At 39.2% G+C, this 22,588-nt stretch overlaps 2 long non-coding RNA genes across 2 annotated transcripts in view; one reads left to right on the forward strand and one right to left on the reverse strand.

Moving 5' to 3' along the window:
• The window catches only part of LOC145540895 (uncharacterized), a 137,581-nt gene that overhangs the window by 27,130 nt on the left and 87,863 nt on the right, over window positions 1–22,588 (forward strand). The window contains exon 3 of the long non-coding RNA XR_014078622.1: window positions 8,786–8,854. This is a non-coding gene — a long non-coding RNA (uncharacterized LOC145540895). The remainder of the gene's footprint in view (window positions 1–8,785; window positions 8,855–22,588) is intronic.
• LOC145540886 (uncharacterized) overlaps window positions 1–22,588 on the reverse strand; it is a 37,300-nt gene that overhangs the window by 10,444 nt on the left and 4,268 nt on the right. Inside the window, exon 2 of the long non-coding RNA XR_014078615.1 lies at window positions 11,322–11,435. This is a non-coding gene — a long non-coding RNA (uncharacterized LOC145540886). The remainder of the gene's footprint in view (window positions 1–11,321; window positions 11,436–22,588) is intronic.

Raw genomic sequence — 22,588 nt, forward strand, 5'->3', positions numbered from 1 at the left:
ACTTTTTTTTTTATTATTTATTATCTTTTATTGGAGTATAATTGTTTTACAATGTTGTGTTAGTTTCTGCTGTACAACAAGGAGAATCAGCTATATGTGTCCATATATCCCCTCCCTCTAGAGTCTCCCTCCTATCCCTACCCCTGCATCCCACCCCTCTAGGTCATCACAGGGCAGTGAACTGAGCTCCCTGTGCTGTACAGCAGCTTCCCACTAGCTGTTGATTTCACACCTAGTAGTGTACATATGTCACTGCTGCTCCCCCAGTCCGTCCTTCCCCCTCCCCCACAGCCCCTCCTCTAGCCACATATCCAACTCTTCTCTGAAACCTGCTAGTCCGTTTCCCAGCTTCCTTGCTATGGTAAAGAATCTGCCTTCAGCGCAGGAGCCACAGGAGACGTGGATTTGACCCCTGGGTTGGGAAGACCCCCTGGAGGAGGGCATGGCAATCCCACTCCACTATTCTTGCCCGGAGAATCCCATGGGCAGAGGAGCCTGGTGGGCTACAGTTCATAGGGATAAAGGGTCAAACACGACTGAAGCAACTTAGCACGCATGCATGCAGGCAATCTGTTTCCACCACTCTTCTTTAAAGACCAGAAGTACAGAGGCTATGTCTGTCGTGCTCAGCATCATTTCCTCAGCACTCAGCACAGTGCCTGATGCTTGTTAGATGAGTCTATGAATTTAAGATGTTATATTCTGAGCGCAAAGTCTTTGGCCTGTTATACTCTGTGACTGTGCATTTGCCCAGTATATGCACACGTCTCCAACTTAGGGTGATTTAACTTGGCAGAGAGCATTATTGAGGTTGCTTTATGTATGGCGCATTATTATTCAATTGCATTTCCCCTGTTGGAAAGCTGGCAGGCTGCTCCTCCGTGACAGATGTGCTTGCTTTGGTTGAGTCGCCACCACAAGGCGTATTATCAGTTTTACTAATGTTTGCTCTTTTAGACTACAACAGGTAGTGTGATTCATCCAGTCGGTTCAAGTCAGGAAACTGACGCACACATAAATCAGTATTGCATGATGGTGTGCACACAGAATTTCATCCATGTGGAAGGGAGCCACAGAAAACATGGCTGCTGCATCATGAGGAATACATGCACATATAAGCAAAGATGCAATTAGCTTATGTGTACTGGGCACTCACAGTTTGTCCTTGGTCATTTGATTTTATAAGCTTCAGAGGTTTATGTGGATCCTTTATTACTTGTTGCTCTATGCCAGTTTGCCAGTCTCTGCTAGCCTCAACATCTGAGTCAGCTGAAGATAGTGTTTGCATAAAGATTCCTGGATGCAGAATGTAGATACTCTTTTTCAGGACAGTGGGGGTGGAGCCTGGGAATCTGTATTTTTAAAAGCTCTTGAAGTTCCACTGCTGATACTAATGAGAAGCCAGGCTTCAGAACCCCTATTTTTAGATGATATATACCTAATATGGGCAGAGTAAGAGTGTTTCTACTTCTGCCAACTTGATTGGTTTTGTGGAGCTCTGGCTTTGTGTTTAGAAAGAAATCTGAGAAAGCGTCATGAAAGATGCTTTGGTTGGTTAGTGATGCCTATAATGAGCTTGCATGGAAGAGCAGTGGTATGTGTACCATGTAGCTGATGACCCTGATGGAGTCCAGCCACCCAGATTCAGTCCCCTTTCCAGTGATTTCAATTGTAACCTTTCAGTGTCTCCTGGGATATACCCAGTGAGAAGAAAGTTACAACGTTCTAAGGGCAGCAGATTCCGCCTTCGCATGGCTCCTTCTCATTTGCACTAAAGCTCTGTTTCTAAAGATTCCACTGAGATCAAGTTTTATTCCTCATGAACAGGCAGAACAAGTCTGCACCTTCTGCCCTTGATGGCCCTTCAGCTAAGAAATGGCTGTGATCATAATACCTCAGTTCATGTCAGCTCTACTTCAGGATAAACAGCCCTATTCTTTTTATGACAAGTCATTGACCCTTTCCCAGTGGTGGTCATTTCCCTCTAGACATGCTGCAGTTTGATAGCCTCCCCTTACACACGTCCTGCCCAGAACCAGACTGGACTCTCCAGCTCTTGTCTAAGTATCTTTAAAAAAGAATAGGATTACCATCACTGTCAGTTTATTAATTTTGTCAATTCATGACCTAATTACCATAGCATTTTTAGCAGGTATATCTTATTGCTGACTCAAATTCTGCTTGCTTTTGACAAAATTTGTTTTATTTTTTTCATGTGATCTTCCATCAATCCTCTTTCTTACTTCTGCATATATATTATGCAGTATTATATTAGTACTATGGAGTATTATATTAAGAGTATCAAAATATAATGCCTGTAGTTTTTTCTCTTTAAATTTGATTTTGTTATAGTAGACCATTCTATACAGCCCAGCAATATTCAGTATACTGATAAAACTTTCAGGATTTGAAGTTATGCGGATCTGAATTTGAATCTTGACTTTGCTTCCCAGTAGTTATATAACTGGGCTTCCCAGGTGGCTCAATGGTAAAGAACCTGCCTGCCAAGCAGGAGACGCAGGTTCAATCCATCCCTGGATCAGGAGGATCCCCTGGAGAAGGAAATGACAACCCACTCTAGTATTCTTGCCTGGGAAATCCCATGGACAAAGGAGCCTGGTGGGCTACAGGAGACGGATCGCAAAAGAGTAATACACGACTTAGTGACTCAACAACAACAAGTTATATGATCAGACATGTTTCCTTGAAATCTTTCAATTTTAGTGTTTTTTCTTTTTAAGTCACTAAAATGTAACAACCCCCCCCCCAAAACCTAAAATCTGCCTTCTAGGGTTATTGGGGTACAATATTCCCAAAGTGCTATAGCTTGGAATATTGTAAAATTCAAGAAGTCAGTTATTATTAACATTTTTCCTTCACCAAATTCATTTACTGATTCTCAGAAATTCCTGTTATATGTAAAGTCAAGAAAATGTCTTCATTTACATTTTCATTAATTCAACAGTACAACCAAAATGTGTTAATTGTCTGCTTATACCAGACACTGTGCTAGACCAGGAGGTGCACTGGTGAACAGGATACACAAAATTCTTACAGTCCAGTGGGGAAGAATCTAATTGTAAGTGAGTGTGCTAAATGCCAAGATAAAGTCACAGGGGTTTAGGAGACACTCATATATATCTACCTAAACTTTGATAAAGTAAAACATTGATTGGAGTAGGGTAGACAGTTTCTCCCATCTTTACCCCCTATTTCTCCTAAGTCTCAGATCCGGAAGGTTGAGGTCTCCATCCAGGTTTGAAAGATTAGTACAAAAATCTGCTATATAGGGAATACCTATGAACTGCATGGATTACAAGCCCCTTGAGGATAAGATGTTTCCTTCTTTCTTTGTATCTCTAATGTTAAACATGGCAATTGGCATGTAGCAGGTCCTCGGTAGATACTGGTTGAATGAATGAATACATCCAACTATGTGTTTCACGTTCATGGAAGTGTGCAAATGGACGTTCACTGACCTAAAGGTTGTTCTCAAAGGACTGCACTAAGAAGGAAAAGGATTAACTGGCAGCATTGTTCTTGTCTGACCCACTCAGGTTTACTTCATTATCCTTTAGTCTCCTGTGAATAATAATGAAAGAGTGAACAGCTGAGATATAATAGTTTACGTTTTATTGTTTGGAATAGTTTTCACTTTGGATTTTTAAAGTGCTTTAGGAAAATGTGTGTGTGTGTGTCTGTGTGTGTTTAATCAGATTTGGTCAGCCTCTTTACTGGGGCGGTGGTGACAGATCCCCTTTGCAGGCCTCCTAACCCATAATACCTTTCTAGTAAATGAGACCATCCAGACAGGAAGTACAGCAAAAAGGCTGTGCTGCCAACTGAACTGCAGTGAGGTGCAATGAAAAGTAGTTTTGTTCGTTACAATTTGATTCTCCATCTGTCTGGGGTGGTCCTTTATGTCTCTCCATCACTGCACTCATTTTGCTGGCTCTGATAAAGAGGTGAGTAGATTAAATTCCTAGGCACAGACAAATACACAGCCTCCCTTGTTTTTGTTTTTTCTTCATCCCCGGAGCTCACCACCCAGGCTACTCCAGAGACTGAAAGAAACTGGGACTCAGGAGCAGGAGTGAAGCCCTAGACACATACTAAGGGAGCTTGTCTGTAAATATCTACTTGTTCAAAAGCTGAGGGCTAATTATTAAATGAGCATCGGCCTGTATGCGGCAATGAGAACAGATGTACAGATTATGGCCACTGCCCCTCTAATTTCTGACCATCTCAAAGGTGGCTTGACTCTTTTATATCAAAGGATGAAAGGATATGAACTTTAGCAAGCAAAAGATCAGAACCTGGAATTGGATTCAGCTAGTGTGGAAGGCAGTCAGTGAGGGAATAAACTTTGCTTCTGGGAACTGTGGATAGCCAATATATCTTGTTAATACAACATCTAAGGAGGCAAGTGTAACGATGTCTTATGTGGGAGCTCGAATGTGTTTTTTCTGCCACCATCAAGCGGTTCTCCACACCAGCTACATGTCCTATGAAAGTGAAAGTGTTAGTTGCTCAGCTGTGTTCAACTTTTCCCAACCCCATGGGCCGTAGCCTGTCAGGCTCTTCTGACCATGGAATTCTCCAGGCAAGAATACTGGAGTGGGTAGCGTTCCCTTCTCAACTCAGTTCTGACACTGCCTGAAGATAGTGTCAGGTCCCACAAGTTCAGGTCTCAGTCCTACAAGACTGCTCCCCCGCCATCTACAATATCAGACACCAATCACAAGCCCAGGTTTTCACCTGTGCTTCTAACCTATGGGCTAGATCAGAGGTTCCCGTGACCTCTCCTTGGGTTTGATTAATTAGCTACAGTGATTCTCAGAATTCAGAGAAGCTTTTGCTAAGTAGATTAATGGCTTATTATAAATGGATACAACTCAGGAACAACCAGATGGAAGAGAAGCATAGGCAAGATAGGGGAAAAGGGATTTGCGAGCATCCACACCCTCTACAAGCGAACCACTCCATGGACACGTCTGTGTGTGCACCAACCCCGACTTTCTCTGAATTGCATTTGGAGGGCACTTTATGGAGGTTTCATTACACAGGCATGATTAGTGAAATCATTAGCCATTGGTGATTGATTCATCCTCCAACTCTCTCTTGTCTTGGGAGGTTAGCAGGTTGAGATAAAAATTCAAATTTCTCATCACATGGTTGGTTCCCCTGACAAGTACCCCCCATCCTTAGGTACTTTCCAAAAATCGCCTCATTAACGTAAACTCATGTGTTTGACAGGGGTTTATTATGAATATAAAGACAGCTTTTCACTTAGATTTTCAGAGTTTTAGGAGCTCTGTGCCAGAAACAGGGATGAAGACCAAAATATATATTTCTGATTTTAAATCACTGTATCATAGTCACCAAACACAAATGTGACTCTAGGTCGACCACAGGAGATACCATAGGCTGACAGAGAACGGAGAAGACGAGTCTCTAAGAAGGAAACCCCTATCATCGGGTTTCTGTGACTTAATGTAGCAGGCTGCTACATTAAGTCTTAGACACAGGGGGTGGGGAAATTGCTGCAAGTCAGACAGTGTGCTAATTCTATAAGATTATTAGAAAAATGAATGAGATTTAGAAATATAATTCTCTCTGCCAATATCCAACATAATTCAGTGTTGTCATGAACTAATTTTTAACTCAATAAATTAAGTAGTACATCTATAAACCTGACAAATGGTTAATTATTAAGAATGCTGATATGAACCATTTATTTGTAATGTACTGTACAAAGTTGATATTTAAAGCATGGGTAGGTATAATAGGATTAATTCATAAACCATAATTTTTCATTGTTTCTTGATTTTTTTTGTAGTTCTTGCTCTGGTCTAAGACTTCATTTTTCCACTTAAATCAATAGCTTGCTCTGTAGAACAAGTTGTTTTGCTCATTTTCCAACTACAAAAGCCCATAGAAAGTCCATGGAAGGTTTCTAAAAGTTATTCCAAGGGCTAAAGGTGAAACTCTTTGGAGTAAATTTCTTCCTCATCTGTTTCCACTTAAAGTAGGATGGTTCAGCTTTTATATGTTTAATGTATTAGATTCTGTATACAATCTCATTAAATTTTTTTTTTATCCTTTGGGAAGTTGGCAAAATGTCTAAATAGTGACCTCTTTCTTCTCTTCCATTTTTAAAAAGATATACATTCAAGTTTGCAAAGCATGATTTGAGAGGTCACATGAACTTCACAGGTGGTGCAGTGGCAAAGACTCCATGGGCCAATGCAGGAGACAAAAGTTCAGTCCCTGGGTCAGGAAGGTCCCCTGGAGAAGGAAATGGAAACCCACTCCAATATTCTTTCCTGGAAAATTCCATAGAGAGAGGAGCCTGGAGGGTTACAGTCCACAGGGTGGCAGAGTCAGACATGAGTAAGCAGCTGAGCATGTGGTAGGGAAGAAAGTTAGGAAATAAATCGAGCCTCAAATGGTAATTCTAGAATTTTTATATAACAATAGCTAATAGGTATGTGGGGTTTACCATTAGCTATAATAACAGCTAATAGGTATGTGGGGCTTGAATAGTGTGTCAAACACTGTTCACAGCACCTAAAATAAACTTATATAATTATTTCAACAGATACTACAGAAGATATTATTAATTTTCTATTTTACAAGTAAGAGAAGGGAGACAAAGAGGTTAAATATCTTGCCTAAAAGCACATGGTTAATAAGACCCAGAGCTTATGAGTTCAACCGTTGTAGGATACCTTCAGAAGTTAATGATTTTTTTATTGAAGTAACATTGGTTTATAACATTATATATGTTTCATGTGTACAAAATAATATTTCGACTTCTGTATTCACTACAGCATTCTCACCACAAAAAGTCTGGATTTTATCTGTCACCATACAGTTGACCCCGTATACCCATTTCACCCTCTCCTTCTCCCCTTCCACGCTGGTAACCACTATTCTCTTCTCTGCGTCTGTGTTCACTTTTGTTTGCTTTAATTTATCTGTCTATCTATTTATCTATCTATCTAATATTCCACTTATGTTATTCTGTCTTGGGTCTCTACTTCAGGAGCAGGAAATCTGTCCTGAGCCAGCAGCAGTACATTCACTTTTCTTTCTATTGTACACTCTATTTACTTATCCATCCATTCATTTGACAATTATTTTTTGAAGATTTAGTATTTATTACAACATCACTTAGATGCTTTTCCTCATTCTTTGACATTCATTTAAGTAAATTTGATTAAAAAAAAACATTTAATTTAAATGAAAACCATTGAGTCTTACTGTTTCGATTTTCAAAGACAGATACAAAGCAGTGAGTGAATCCACATTTTCCAAGGATTTACTTACCTACAGACATGTTTTTGAGCAATCCCAATATATACTGTAACCCAAGTCTACACTATTAGAGTCTTCTGTTCACAGCTCCCATAACCTTGTCTATGTGATGTGTCTGATGTGGGTGGCATTGGAAATCAATGAAAAGACATATAATCTTTTCAGTTTCTTGAGGGAAACAAAAAGTATTTTTTTTCATTTATAAAATAAATCTGTGTTTGGAACATGGACACCTCATGTGATTATTCAAGCAACCCTCTTTCTCAAAGCTAAATTTATAAAAGGGTAGTCCATGTCCTCAGAGAAATCAATTAACCCACCTTTTTCAATATGGGTGTCCTTCTGGCTTTTGTATTGGGTGCAATCTCCTTTTATTATTTTATTAAACCAATAAAAGCATTCCAAGCATTTTCCTGGCAGGGAGCAATAAAAAAGACAGCATCCTGTGTTAGTTAAGATCTTTCAATATATACAACCAAAATGCCATGTATTTTGCAATGATGAAATGTCTTTGTGCATTTTACACATGTGATGTGAATCATTTTATAAAACATAATCACAACACAGCAGATGCTAATAAATTTTCAATCTGTTAGGCTTTGTTTTCTGGAGAATGAATTTGATTTGTGATATGAATGTTACATGGGTGACTGTGTTGAGCCATGGAGATCATGGGTGGTCTGATATGCTGACCTCAAGGGGACTTTTTTAAATTTTTACTATCTAACAACCTTTGCAGAGAATTCCACTTCCTAGGGTACCATGTGCCACTGTAATGGGCCCGTTCACTTATCTTAAATCCTTCTAGAACGCTCTTTCCAGCTTTGTGATATTTATCAGGAATCTGAATTCTCTGAAGGAGAACAATCAGTCTTTAGTCCTGAGCTATCCACTTTCCTCTCCATTCATTCATTCCTAATTAATGGACTCTTGGCTAATGCTTACACTGTACCTTCTTTTAGTAACTTCAGGTCTGGTAGCAGATCAGGTAATTCCTGCTACTCAGTTTCACTCTGACCTCCTTATCTTGACCTTGGCTCATATGCTGGTAATGGCCCCATGATTTGGCAAACCCCAATACAATTCTCTTTATGCATAATGAATACAGCCTGGGTTTGAAAGAGTTTCCAAGGCATGAGCCCTTCAGGACCGAGGGCTACAGTGGGAGATTGGGTGACTAGAGATATCTCAGAAGAGCACCCCCAAGACAGAAAGTAAAAGGAAGCTGTAGATAAATGCAGAATCCAGGATCAAGATGCTTACCACAGTACAGAGAGGGATACAGAAGCTGCAAGAAGTGAAAAAAAAATGTGAGCCAAATGGGAATAGAATGCACTGTAGCAAATATCAGGAAATTACAAAAGTAAAAAGATACAAAATCAAGGTACCATCCTAAATTGTCTCAGAAACTTTGCTTAAAGACTTGGTGCAGTACCAGTCAACTTATATCTCCTCTCCTCCATAGGTCATAGTTTTCATGCTAAGAATATCTCAAATGTACTAACTGATTTACAACATGAAGTTTCATCTAATGGTGAGTAAACATCTTTGAAAATGGAAAGTAGAAGAGATTCTGTATCATGTAGGGTATACTTATTGAGGAACACTAACATATTTCTTACCTGTATACATTCTTAAAAAATTAGAGAAAACATACTTGAATTTTATGCACCTGCCTCCAAAACTTATGTAGAAGCATAAATATTCTTTGTTTATATTAAGTTTATTTATTTTTATTGAAGTATAGTTGATTTACAGTGTCGTGTTAGTTTCGGGTAGACTGCATAGTGATTCTGTTATATATATATGTATGTATATATGACTTCCCTGGTGGCTCAGACTGTAAAGTGTCTGCCTACAATGCGGGAGACCAGGCTTCAATCCCTGGATCGGGAAGATCCCCGGAAAAGGAAATGGCAACCCACTCCAGTATTCTTGCCTGGAGAATCCCATGGATGGAGGAACCTGGTAGGCTACAGTCCATGGGGTCGCAGAGAGTCGGACACAACTGAGTGACTTCACTTTCACTTTCTTTTCATATGTATATAATTCTTTTTAGATTTTTTCCCTTATAAGTTATTACAAAATGCTGAGTATCATTCTCTGATCTATACAGTAGTTGTTGGTTACCTATTTTATGTATGCGAGCGTGCTAAATTGCTTCAAAAGTGTCTGACTCTTTGTGATCCTATGAATTGTAGCCACTAGGCCCCTCTGTCCATGGGGATTCTCCAGGCAAGAATACTGGAGTGGGTTGCCATACCCTCCTCCAGGGTATCTTCTCGACCCAGGGATTGAACCAGTGTCTCTTATGTCTCCTGCATTGGCAGATGGGTTCTTTACCACTGGTACCACCAGGACAGCCCATTTTATATGACGTAGTGTGTATATGTTCTAGAAAAGGAAATGGCAACCCATTCCAGCATTCTTGCCTGGAGAATCCCATGGACAGAGGAGCCTGGCAGGCTACAGTCTGCAGGGTCACAAGAGTCAGACACGACTTAGTGACTAAACTATGACAACTACTACTACTACTGGTGTGTAGTATGTTAATCTCAAACTCCTAATTTATCCCTCTCCCTGCATGTCCCCTTTGGTAACCATTAATTTGTTTTCTGTGTCTGTGGATCTATTCTATTTCTGTTTTGTAAATGAGTTTATTTGCATCTCTCTCTCTTTTTTTTGTTTGAACCCAAGGATTATCATTAAGTGCAGGAAGCCAGACAGAAAAAGACAAATATCATATGATATCACATATATGTGGAATCTAAATATATATATACTTAACAACTTTCAATTAATACACTTATACATGTATGATATTATGCTCTAACTGTATCCCAGACTGCAAGGCAGATATTATGACAAGTTTATCAAGTCTGTATCACATTTCGTTAGTTTTCATTGAATTAACAGTTCTCCATTTAAGAGACATTTATATCATATTCATATTTCCTTTATCATAAACAATGACACAATGAACATCTTTTGAACTATGCAAGCTTTAAGTAATGGACTCTTTTCTTTGGATATAGTACCAAAAATATATATTCCTAGCTATCCATAGCAATACTTTTATAGTTTTTGATTTATTGTACAAAATTGTTTCCCAAAAAGATATCAGAGTTTATCCCAGTGCCAGAATTGTGTATGTGCCAATTTAATTTTAACCTCTCTAGCATTAGCTAGCTATATATACATATCATTTAATTTAATTGGTGAAACAGAGCATCCTACATCTAAATTTTAAGACATAAGAACTTTATAGCATAATGTGGTGTTAGAAAGATTTCTAGAGATAATTTAGCCCGATTCTCTTATTTAAAGTTCAAGAAACTGTCCTGGAGAAAGCCAGTGATTTATTCAAGGTTATAGAGTGCATTATTATTGGAGCAGATAATTGAATCCAGGTTTATTGACTCCCTGTTCATTGGACCTCTACATCAGCACCAAGTCTCTTGGACTTCTCATGGGTTTAATCACTTTGCATATCAATCCAAGAGCAATACTTATTAGTGTATTTTTTATTTAAATTTATCTATTTTCAATTGGAGGATCACTGCTTTACAATATTGTGTCATTTCTGCCAAACATCAATAAGAATCAACCATAGGTATACATACGTCCCCTCCCTCTTGAACCTCCCTTCCCATTCCACCCTTCTACGTTTATGATTGTTGCAAAACAGATATCTACATGTTTATGTTTCTGCACATCAATAAGAAACATAGTGTTAGACGCTGTAGTTGGAATTAATGTCTTTAATTACTTGTTTGTTTTGGCTATTCAAGAAATTGTCCTTCCTAATAGGGACTTAATATTCTTTGGCAACATTTTCTCTTTGTCTATTGTATCTATTTTGGATACAAGGGTGTGGTAGACAGAATTTTTTGATGGGACACTCGTGTGCTATTATCATGATTATCTTACCTTGCTGGCAACAGACCTTTTGCTGGTATAATTAAGGTATGAATCTATTGATTTTAAAATAGGGAGATTACCTTATGTGGATCTGGTTTAATTACAGGATTCCTTTAAAAGCTGCCTTTTTCCAGTCGGTCAAAGAGGCAGAGAGATTGAGAGTGTGAGGAGGGTTAGATGCATCATTACATGCCCTGAAAATGAAGATGAACACATGGGATGACTAGAGGGTTGTCACTTAGAGCTGAAAGTGACCCTTACCTGGAAGCCAGTGAGACAATGGTAACCTTAGTCATCCAACTTCAAGGAACAGAAGTCAGCCAACAACCTGAATGATATTGGAAGCAGCTTCTTCACCAGAGGCTTCAGAGAAGAGCCCAGCCTGGCAACCACTGGATCTTGGCCTTGAGATATCCTGAGTAGACAACTCAGTGAGCCTGCTGAGACTTCTGACCCACAGAACTGGGTGTTGTTTTATGTCCCTGAATTATAACTTTTACACAGCAATAGAACATTGATGCAGAGGTTAATTCAGGATGATTATCTTTCTCTGCAGAAGCTCAGGTTAGACACATTTTCCTCTGCCCCGGTACACCCAGGAGCAGACACAGGATTGAAACTCAACTAACCAGGCATTCCTCTTATGATATTGTATTTGACTCCAGGGAGATAGTATTAAACAACAAAATTCAACTGCATAAACTTGAAGATCTAAAGCGATTCATGAATCAGGCAGCATCCCATCTAAAAACCCAAAGGGTTCTCTGAAGGGTTGTGAAAAATAGAAGGTTTGTATCAGAAGTGTGGGGCAGGAGAATTACTAGCAAAATAAAAGAATTACTTTGGGGCTTCCCTGGTGGTTCAATGGTTAAGAATGCACCTGCCAACATATACACAATGGAATATTACTCAGCCATTAAAAAAAATACATTTGAACCGGTTCTACTGAGATGGATGAAACTGGAGCCCATTATACAGAGTGAAGTAAGCCAGAAAGAAAAACAACAATACAGTATACTAATGCATATATATGGAATCTGAAAGATGGTAACGATAACCCTATATGCGGGACAGAATGAGAGACACAGATGCATGGAACAATTTTATGGACTCTGAGGGAGAAGGTGAGGGTGGGACGTTCTGGGAGAATGGCATTGAGACATGTGTATTGTCATATGTGAAACAGAGCACCATTCCATGTTCGATGCATGTGACAAGGGCTCGGGGCCGGGGCAGTGGGATGATCCAGAGGGATGGGAGGGGGAGGGAGGTGGGTGGGGGGTTCGGGAAGGGGAACACATGTAAACCCATGGCTGATTCTTGTCAATGTATGGCAAAAACTATTACAATATTGTAAAGTAATTAGCCCCCAAGTAAAATAAATAAATTTATAAAAAAAAAAAAAAAAAAAAAAAAAGAATGCACCTGCCAATGTAAGAAACACAGTTTGATCCCTGATCCGGGAAGATCGCACATGCCTTGGAGCAACTAAACCTGTGAGCCACATCTGTTGAGCCTGTGCTCTAGAGCCTGGGAACCAAAACTGCTGAGCCCACACACTGCAACTGCTGAAGCCCGTGGGCCTAGAGCCTGTGCTCTGTAACAAGAGAAGCCACCGCGATGAGAAGCTCTCCCACCACAGCTAGAGAGAAGCCCCTGCTTGCTGCAGCTAGAGAAAAGCCTGTGCAGGAATGAAGACCCAGCACAGCCCCAAATAAGTAAATGAATAAATAAAATTAAAGCAGTTGTTATAATGTACTTTTTTAAGATAGAAGATAGTGCACATCAATAATTCTCAAATTTGATTTTCTGTTAGACGAAGTTCAGGGTACATTGATTTCTGGGGAAAAATAAAAGCTTCTGTGGGCCAGGTAACAGTTCTAGAATAAAAGCACTGAGAAGGTATGCACAAAGGAATTTTCATAATTAAAATTCAGTTTTATTTATTCTGTGAATGATTTAAAAAATGTTTCCCCAGAGCACGTTTATTATCATTTCACAGAACTAGACTTCTTTTACACCCAATTTGGGAAGTGATTGTGGAATAAAAACAGTTTTATAAAATGTAAACAGCCATTTAGACTACACCAACATTAGTGAGAACAATTTAGGCTACACCAACAGTGGCTCAGATGGTAAAGAATCTGCCTGCAATGCAGGAGACCTGGGTTTGATCCCTGGGTCGGGAAGATTCCCTGGGGAAGGGAATGGCTACCCACTTCAGTATTCTTGCCTGGAGAACTCCATGGACAGAGGAGCCTGGCAGGCTACAGTCCACGGGGTCACAAAGAGTCAGACACAACTGAGCTACTAACACACACACAACAAACAATGAGAACCCTAGGGACCGCAACTAGAGAGTGGCCCCCACTCACCACAACTAGAGAAAGCCTGCAAGAAGCAATAAAGACCCGGCACAGCCAAAAGTAAATAAATAAAATTATTAACAAAAAGATTAAACCAGGACATCTTTTGCGGGAAAGGGAGCCACAGGGTTTTATCATGTAGATTGCTTCTGCAAGATGGTGGGGACTCATGAAAAATTACTTCACTGGTGCTGACCAAAGAATTCCAGGGTCGTTGATTAAGATTACATTTCTGGGGAAGGTTGAAACTGTAATTAAGTCAGGTTTTATGTTTAGGTTTAATATCATGGGCTTCAGAACATATGAAGCCATTTTGGGCCTGTATTTTATTTTATTTTTTTCATTTTAACAGTAGGAAGAGTAGAAAACAAGAATTATGCATATAAAATCCTTACAAGACTCTTCCTAATACTGAATAATTTCTGTATTCCTGCCAGCTAGCCATCTGCAACAGGCTTTGCTCCTGAATTCTAAACCTGGACCTCCAGATATCCATTAGAATGGTAAATTCCTTAATATACTTCCTAGTAATTCTCTTTTGCTTAGACTATCAAGAGTTCCTTCCTATTGCCTGTAAGAGATAAGCCAATTGATAGAAATGCTAAATAAAGCATAAATTATTTTCTAAATCTTTCAGTCACATTCAGCAACCAAACCAATTTCTTTCCAACCTAATTTGCTTAATGGAATATTTCCTGACCTCACAGCCCAGTACACATCTCTATCAGCCCCATCTACTTAGTTTCTGCCCACTGATTTCTGGGCCCAGTATTGGATGGTCCAAAGCTTAGAGAAATGAGAGTCAGGTATAATGGTAACATCGGAGGTTGAGGGATGGTGATTTAGTCCATGCTTATCGTTTTGTTCATTAGGTATAGAGTCTGAGAAGAGTAACCTTCTTATTCTACATAATTGTCTCCAGCCTCAATAATAAAGGTCTACTTAAAGTTGTCAATTCCAGTACCTCTATCCTACTTATACTGTAGGCATGCAACTGAGGCTGAACCAACCATATAACTCAATTCTCTAGTCACAGGATTTGATTCACATGGACTCAAGGCCCAAAGTGGACCAATCAGAATTATTCCCCGGGATTTTTCCAGATGAAATGTATTTATTTATTCATTTATTTTTATTTTTTAATTGGAGTATTGCTTCAAAATGTTGTATTAGTTTCTGCTGTATGGCAACATGAATAAGCTATAAGTGTACATTTATCCCCTCCCTCTGAGACTCCCATCCCAGCCCTCTAGGTGCCCACAGAGAACTGAGCTGAGCTTCCTGTGCTATGTTGCAGCCTCCTACGAGCTATCCGTGTATGCACGGTAGTGTGTATACATCAATGCCACTTTCTCAGTTCATCCCGCCCCTCCTCCCCCATGTCCACAAGGCCATTCTCTAAATCTGCATCTCTATTCCTGCCCAGCGGAGCATATTTAACCTAATTATCTCATTTTCTTTGAAGTGACTGCAAATGGCACTGTTTTCCATTTTTGTTTTTATATGTTTGTTGTTAATACATACCAATGTGACTTACTACAACTCACTTTTATGTGTTCTGGGACTGTACTGAAGTCATTTATTAGTTCTAGCAGTTTTCCATAAGCTCCTTAGACTTTTCAACATAGATAATCATCTGCAAATAAGGACAGTTTTATTTCTTCCTTTTAACTGTGTAGGCCTTTTATTTCTTTTTCATGCCTGATTGCAATGGTTATAATTCCCAGTATCATTAATAAAAAGTCTTGAGAGTTGGCGTCCTCCCTTTAATTCTAGTTTTAGAGGGAGAGCATTCAATTTTTTGCCACTATATATGATTACTTATAATATTAGCTGTAGGATGTTTGTAGATGCTCCTTATCAAATTGATAAAGAAATTTTATTTCTAACTTGAGAGATTTTTTTTTTTCTTTTCATGAATAGGTACTGACATAAATGAATATTTTTTAGCTTGGTTCTAGGTTTCTTGCTGGAACTAGAACTTTTTCCATAGTTTCAAGGACACTAATCTCTCCTCTCAATTCCTGTCTGCCCATTTTCCTGGACTAGAGTCTGGATTGTACTTCTAGTACAAAAAAGGCTGGCCTGTACTTCTAGCCTTCAAGAAGCAGTTATTTGGTTGTCTTCAAGGCCCTCAGTACAAAGATGGATAAGGCATCAGTCCTGTGTTTAAGAGACTGATAGTTTCATGGGGAAATGAGGCTGATATTAGAAGGTATGGTGTAAATAGATGCTGTGAGAAAGAGTACAGTGGTGGGCTCAGTACATTCATATAGCTCTAAAGAATTAGGAGAGCTTTTTCGAAGCATTGGCACTTATATAGAGTTTTAAACATAGTGGATCTAGCCAGGAAAAAAAAAAAAAAGGAGGGGAGGAAGATGGCAAGACGCAGGAGAAGGTATTTTACACATACACAGCTGGCTTTAAGCCTTGCATAACAGATTTGAAAAGGGACATGTAAATGTCTAGGTTGCAGCAAAAAAAAAAAAAAATAGGTTAAACTAAAAATGAGAAAGTGCTTGATGGCAAGGGATATTCAATAATGAAATCTTGCTATTATTTGAGTTAGAATTAAATAGGTCTTGGAGACTTTTAAAAAGAAAAGAGGTGTCTTTTGAATGCTGTAAGTCTAAGCCTATACTAAAAGCAGAGACAGAAACATAATGATACAGTCAGTATTTTAAACAGCTAAAAGCATTTTCATGAGCATTATTAGATTGGAGACATCCAAAATTACTGAGCTCTATCCAGTCTTTACACATCCCCTCTTCACATTCCCACCTTACTGTAATAATGAACTCAATTTCCAGAGAAACAAAAATGTCTTTAGGCAGCAGGTAAGCAACTTGAAAGATAGATTAGAATAAAGGTGAATGAAAGAAGATGATATTTTTCACAAAATGGTGTAACTCAACCTACTGGAACTATTTGGCCATTAGTCCTCAGTTTATTGGAATTTATTTCCTCAACTTAAATACAGGCATATAAAAAGGATTTTTTTTTACCAGCATTAAAGAAAAATCAGTAATTACCAGCATTAAAGAAAAAACACAATGAAGCCCACATTGCCAAACCTAATTTCAGTAATTCTACTGAAGAGAATCTTCAAAATAGCAAGTAAATATGAAGCTATACAAAGGCATTATCATTTGGTCGGAGAAGGCAATGGCACCCCACTCCAGTACTCTTGCCTGGAAAATCCCATGGACGGAGGAGCCTGGTAGGCTACAGTCCACGGGGTCGCTAAGAGTCGGACACGATTGCGCGTCTTCACTTTCACTTTTCCCTTTCATGCACTGGAGAAGGAAATGGCAACCCACTCCAGTATTCTTGCCTGGAGAATCCCAGGGACGGTGGAGCCTGGTGGGCTGCCGTCTATGGGGTCGCACAGAGTCGGACACGACTGAAGCGACTTGGCAGTTGGTAGTATCATTTGGCTAATAAACTGATTGTCCGCCTGATAGCAGTCCGTGTGCTAAGAGCTGTAGGGGGTATGGATGGAGCTGATTCTGGAGTTTCCACAAGGAATTTGAGGTGAGAAGCTGGCATTATATATGAAATGCCCAAGAACAATATTAGTGGAGGGAGAAGAAGGGAGGTAAAAAATGTTTAATCAGGAAATGAGGAGATGATGAGAGGTTATTTTATGGTAGAGCAAAGAAGCTTGGTTAGATGTATGGGTGAAGCAAAGAAAACAAGCTTAGAGAATTCAGTTTGGTTAGAATGTAATGTCTGAGCAACCTCTGGGAAATAGTGAAGGAAAGGGAAGCCTAGCATGCTGCAGTCCATGGGGTTGCAAAGAGTCAGGCATGACTTAGTGATTGAACAACAACAACAGTGTTTAAGTAGCATAAGTATAGAGGAAATATTTTTAGTTCTGCAATTGAAATATACATTACTGCTCTATAGAGGACTTGTTGGTATCCTGCTGATCAAATTTGAAAAAGCAGCTTATTCTCCTGCCCTGTGGACTTCCAAAGATTCAAGTCTTTAGTCTCTTGCCTTGGTTATTTCTTATGCAGATATCTGCTTGCCCAGTTGATGACTAGTAAAATCGTTTTTCTTTTACTCTTACAATGCCAATATTTTGAAAAATATATAGTTTATAAGACCAATTTTACTGTGCAATGCTAACAGCCTATGTTATCTCCAGGGTCTTTGATTCAGATGAGTCAAAGTTCCATTAGAAGTTCCTTGATTAAACTTGAAGGCCATTTTTGTTGTGTCAAAGTGAAGATACTTAGTTAAGCATCTTGGGAGGATACCATTTATCAGTCTGCTGGCCTCTTTCAACATTGTTCATAGACGTGCCAACCCACATGCATTTTCTTAGTGACTCACTCATTTTGTATTTTCTTAACAATTAACCCATCAGTCTAGCTTTAAGTATTAGTTCAATATCATTTTTATATTTAAATCATACATACATCTCTTTTAGACTTCTTCAGATACAGCGGGAGGACTGAGATAAGTGAACCAATTAGATTTCCTCCCAGATACTTAAAAATTTGTGGCCGAAGGAGAGTTAGACTTTCTGGAAGAAAGCTGAACAGAGACACCATGACATAGTAAAAGCCTTAAAAAAGCAAAAGCCACGAGTGAGCCAAAGCCATGTGGGAGCCACAGGACCTAGCACAGGGTCTGTGCATCTTCCAGGGCCTGAACGACACATGTCTTCTTATTCCTAAGACTCTTTACATAATGGCTATTTCCTATTTCCATAAATGTACTTCGCTTAATAGTTATTTCCTTATTTCTATAAATATTCTTCCCCAAAAACATTGTTCCTTGAAGTAAAATTATACCAAAAATTTAGCTAACATAATTAGACTTCATGTCACAAGGTAGGCAATGTGAACTTAGATCCTGGACATAAGAAAAACTTTTATCCTACAGGTAAGGCATTGGAACAGGCTGGGATGGAGAAGTCTGTGTCCCAGAAAGAGGACCTAGCTTACACAAAACACTGGATGGGAAAGTAATTCAGGGATGTATAGCCCGTGAAAGGGGGTCATTGTTTGTGTCTAGTTCTCAAGCTGGAAAATCATAGAGCTCCAGCATCAGAGTGGACCTCATTTTTAATGCCAAAAGGGTCTCTAGAGAGAGTACTGTAGAAGCAGAGGAAGCCAGAGGAGAGGGAGAGAAATGGATCAAAAGTGGAGAAAAGGAAAACAAACCATGAGAAGGGCAAGAGTGACTCAGGTTCTGAAAGAGAAGAGACAGGATCCTCAGCTCCAAAAGTTTGTCCTCACTGTACATTATTGACTCTCTTTGGATAACTAAGCTCAACCTCATCCTCCACCCCCATCATCATGCGCACACACACCATCATGCACACATACACCAATTACTTATACTTCAAATAAATGGTTGTCTCTTCTAACAACAACAGCACACCGCTACTTAAGTAAACCTGAACTGAACCTATGTGAGCTCATTTAGGACTGAGGTGACTTAGCAGCAGCAGCATCATGCTAAGAGTTTGGACTTTACCCTGTAAGCAGGCTTCTAGGCTAGTGTTCACTTTTCCCCAATATTTTATTATTAAAATGTTAAAGCATACAGTACATGTCAAAGAATTTTAAGTATTAATAAATACCTATATACCTACCACCCAGATTGTATCACTAACATTTTACTGGCTTTAGCACATACCTATCTATCCCTCACTTTGCTGACAAAGTTCGTGTAGTCAAGGCTATGGTTTTTCCAGTAATCATGCATGGATGTGAGAGTTGGCCCCTAAGAAGGCTGAGTGCTGAAGAACTGATGCTTTTGAACTGTGGTGCTGGAGAAGACTCTTGAGAGTCCCTTGGACTGCAAGGAGATCCAACCAGGCCATCCTAAAGGAGATCAGTCCTGAATATTCCATTGGAAGGACGGATGTTGAAGCTGAAACTCCAATACTTTGAGCACCTGATGCAAAGAGCTGACTCACTGGAACAGACCCTGATGCTGGGAAAGATTGAAGGCGGGAGGAGAAGGGGATGACAGAGGATGAGATGGCTGGATGGCATCACCGAATCAGTGAACATGAATTTGAGCAAACTCCAGGCAATTGTGAAGGACAGGGAAGCCTGCTGTGCTGCAGTCCATGATCACAAAGAGTCAGACACGACTGAGTGAATGAACAACAAGTTCTAGTAGCTTCTTTATGAACTGACATCTTAAAAATAGAGTTTTTCAATCCATAACATATGGCGTGTTTCCACTTATTATTTTAAAAATTCCCCAGCAATGTTGTATGGATTTCAACATATAGGTCTTACATAACTCTTATCATAAGTATTCCTAATTTTTCAATAAAAATCCTCTTGTAAATATAATCGTTTTATCACAATTTCCATTTTTTTCCTGCTAGCATGTAAAAATACAGTTGATTTTTGGATTACTTTTTTATCCTGAAAGCTTCATGACTCACTTATTAATTCCAATAAATTTTTTTTTTGATTCCTTAGGATTTTCTGTGCTAATAATCATGTCATCTACCAGTGCAAATTTGAAACAATGAAGTATCTATCATATTTTCTACCCTCAATAGAAATACATCGCTGGAAAGAGAATAAAGCAGATAGGAATTAAAGAAATGAAATTCAAAATCATTGGAGAATTATTCAAGTTCATTCTTTTTTCTCTTTAATTTTGGATTGAGTAATGGTATAGAAAATCCAGAATGATGAGCAAAAATTCAATGATCTGTTCCCTCTTCATCTAAATAATCAGACCTCTTATTCACATCTTATAACTTAATAAAGAGAGAAACATTGCATTTTTCAAAGCCTCTTCTCTCTTTCATTCCTGAACTCCTGAATTCCTGAAAGCCAGTCATGTTCCTAGACTTCCCTTTCCAGAGCAGAAATTCTGGCTGTATAAATCTTGGATAAATAGTTTTATTTCCCATTTAATGAAATTTCTGCCTGATATGACAGCAAGAAAAAGTGAACTATATGAGAGTCAATTCTTAGGCAGGTTGATAAAAAGTCCGGGGTCCCCAAAGAGGAGAAAGGGGTCTGGACTCTCGAAGCAGAGATAGGGGTCTGGAATTCTTGAGGAGAAGGAGAGGACAAACATCTTTCCCGCCCCCCCCCCCTCTGCATTCCTTAGTCTTAGTCACATAAGATGTTTTGTATCTTTAAGCCTGGAACTGATGACTACACAGCAAACAATTCAGTTTAAACTCTGTACTAAGGATTATATAACAACAATGTATCCTGCTTGAGGACAGTTTCTCCTTCCCGAAAACCTTCTGGCTAATCCTGTTATCTTAAAAAAATAAGGCATCAAGGGAAAAGGAAGAGTTAAAAAAAAAAAAAAAAATGTAAATTATGGGAGTGGGCCTAGTAAGATCTTTACAACCTTGAAACAGTCTTTTGATTTATTGGAGTAACTAATTAAAGAAGTATCTGACTCCCTTGCTCACACTAGCCAGGGGGGCGCTCTCCACCCCCCCTTCTGTTGTCTATGTCAGAAGCGTTCTCTGTCCCTTTTTCACTTTAATAAAACCCTGCTGCACAAAAGCTCTTGAGTGACCAAGCCTGGTCCCTGGTCCCGAAGCTAAATCTTCTTTGGAGATCACGAATCCGACATCATTCACCTTCACCGTAAGCTATATTATAGACATGGAAAACATAACAACCACCCACTAGGTGCTGCGGAGTTTCAAAATGACAACATCAGAGGAGCTCAGTTAGCAAAGGCCAGCTGCCTGGTCACACAGATCCCCAGGGGCTGCACTTCTTTGTAGATCCAAACCCATTCAAGGACGGTCCCTTGGCTTGCCTGTCTCACATATCATAGTTAAAAGTGTTTCAGAGTTTATCAGATTCGGGAATGCTGGTTCACACTAACGAAGCTCTCAAGAGGCTGATGAATAAAGCCAGAATAACAATGTACTAATTTACAGCGAGAAATATAAATCTAATGTAGATTGAGTTTTATGTCAGCCTGGGCAGTGCATTCTCTCTCTATAGACCAGATAAGTGGGAAGATAAATTAGAAGAAAGGATGCCTGATCAGCACAGGATTGACACAGGCAGATGAGCTTATATGACGCAAATACTTAATTGCTTCAGCTTAATAGACCCTGATGTATCCGACCCCACAATAGGCATACTCCAGCAACTAGAACCAGACAGGTGATATTTTTAGGCCAGAAAATGTTCTTTCCTGGGCAGATCAAGTCTAATGACTGCTCTGTACTTGCATTGAAGAACACTTCCAACCTATTTTTACGCATCCTTTCTGTAGTTAGGTTTTTCCTTTCCATTAGATTACTGAGCTGATGTGGAACAGTTCTGTATATTTAAAGTTACTTGGCATTTTCTTACTTGTATCCGTCATGAGTTGATTTCATGGACTATATTTTAGCAAGAAATTTTATCTACCTTATTTTAAAATTCTGATTTCTTTTGGAATGTTCTGATTCGTGTCCAACTGGAAGCAAGGCACTGTCCTTAATATATTAAATCTTCAGAATAATCCTGAGACGTAAACATTATTATCATGTTTTCTTTTTTAGAGCTGTGAAAATTAAGGATCAGAGAATTTAGGTGATTTTACCACTTTTCAGTTGACAAATAATATTGAGCATCAACCATGTGCTAGGCATGGAGGGAAATGATATGATAATAAACAATCTATTCATAATGTCTATCTTACAGTAACATGTTGTTGTTCAGTCACTAAGCCATGTCTAACTCTTTGCAACTCCATGAAATGTAGCACACCAGTCTTCCCTATCCTTCACTATCTCCTGGAGTTTGCTCAAACTCATGCCCATTGCATCGGTGATGCCGTCCAACCATCTCATCCTCTGTCGGTATAATGAGACTGAAACAATAGCATGATGAACTTTAAACATGTGAGACATTTCCCAGCTCCATTAGGCTGAGTCAGTGCCAGGGGGCTTTTTCCCATTTGAGGCTCATTTTATTCAATGACTTAATGAATGAGTGAGTGAATGAATGAACAAGCACTATTTG

Source organism: Giraffa tippelskirchi, chromosome 1 (genome assembly GCF_054371585.1).
Source record: "Giraffa tippelskirchi isolate mGirTip1 chromosome 1, T2T-mGirTip1v1.2.pri, whole genome shotgun sequence".
In the NCBI taxonomy this organism is placed as follows: Eukaryota; Metazoa; Chordata; class Mammalia; order Artiodactyla; family Giraffidae; genus Giraffa; species Giraffa tippelskirchi.